The sequence below is a fragment of the Carlito syrichta genome, unplaced genomic scaffold, assembly GCF_000164805.1.
Source record: "Carlito syrichta isolate Samal-C Ts95f unplaced genomic scaffold, Tarsius_syrichta-2.0.1 Scaffold303667, whole genome shotgun sequence".
NCBI classification, from domain to species: Eukaryota; Metazoa; Chordata; class Mammalia; order Primates; family Tarsiidae; genus Carlito; species Carlito syrichta.
In genome coordinates this window covers 172,976-174,522 of record NW_007247763.1, presented here as the reverse complement: position 1 = coordinate 174,522, position 1,547 = coordinate 172,976, and the positions used below count along the sequence as shown (strand labels likewise).

General features: G+C 43.1%; 1 pseudogene; it reads left to right on the top strand.

The window, feature by feature from the left end:
* Positions 1 to 512: 512 nt before the first annotated feature.
* LOC103261332 lies at positions 513 to 1,275 on the top strand (annotated as a pseudogene).
* Positions 1,276 to 1,547: the final 272 nt, after the last annotated feature.

The window sequence follows — 1,547 nt, the reverse complement described above, 5'->3', positions numbered from 1 at the left end:
CCTACTGCTTGCGAGGCACTGGAAAGCATTCAGGTATGGGGTTGTTCTGACAACCAGGGACTACCAAGGATCTCAGGAGAGGACAAAAAGCAGATTGGGGTCAGTTGCTTTTGACTTGCCTTATGCATACACTAATATATTCTTATTAAACTCAGGCTGGGCACCGTGGCTCACGCCTGCAATCCCAGTAATTTGGGAGGGTGGGATGAGAGTATTTCTTGAGCCCAGGAATTTGAGACCAGCCTGAGCAACATAGCAAGACTGTGTTTCTACAAAAAATCAAAATACTAGCCGGGCATGGTGGTGTGTGCCTGTAGTCTCAGCTACTGGGAGGCTGAAGTGGAAGGACTGCCTGAACCCAGGAGGCCAAGGAGCCATCATACTCCAGTCTGGGCAACAGAGTGAGATCCCAACTCAAAAACAATTAAAAACCCTCAAGGCGTTGTTGTGGTGGATGGTGCACTGAGCTCCGCGGCTCCTAGAGCCGGCTCCGTCCACTCCCTGCTGCTGCCATGAAGTGGCTGTTCAAGGAGGACCATTCGCTGGAACACAGATGCGTGGAATCTGTGAAGATCCGAGCAAAATATGGAGACCGGGTTCCGGTGATTGTGGAAGAGGTCTCAGGCTCTCAGATAGTTGACACTGACAGATGGAAGTACTTGGTTCCATCTGATATCACTGGGATTCAGTTCATGTGGATCATCAGGAAAAGGATCTAGCTTCCTTCTGAAAAGGCGATCTTCCTGTTTGTGGATAAGACAGTCCCACAGTCCAGCCTAACTATGGGACAGCTTTACCGGGAGGAAAATGATGAAGATGGATTCTTGTATGTGGCCTACAGTGGAGAGAACACTTTTGGCTTCTGAGGGTCATTGCTAGGCTAGGTGCACTGTTCCTGCATGTGTATTTGGTAAATAGCCGGCCATTTTTAGTTATTTTACCAGAACCTCTTCACATAGACCTATCAGTGCATTTGTAACTGGATATATTTCTTAATATATTGGAAGATTTTGTTTCCTTAGACTAGTAAATTATCATACAGAGTTTTATTTTGAATTTTTTTCTTTTGTGCTCTGTCCTCTTGGCTGTATCCTCCAGGGAACTTGTTCTTCTGGCAGTCATATTTACTGAAGATATTTCCATATTGAAGTGAGGTAGGTGTGGTATTAAAGTGAAAGGAAAGGAGATGATGCATCTATTCTGGATTGTGTTTGAAGTGTTAGATGACTAAGTATTAAAAGCATCCAAATTAAAACCTTAGCAATCAGAACACTTGCTTCACTAGATTTTGCCAACTGCCAATCAGGTTGGACTGAGCTAATAATCTGTTCCTCTTTCTGAAACTAAGATAAATAATTAACAATAAAATTTCCTCTTATGAAGACCAAAAAAAAAAAAAAAAAACCCTCGAATTTTGTACTAAGTGAATTATGCATATCAATTTGGATTCCAGGAAAGTTGACAGGTCAAATTTTAAGCAGTTTGATGATCTTTAGGGTATCACTTAGATCTGTGAGTAAAGACAGATGTAGGCAGGGCGTAGCGGC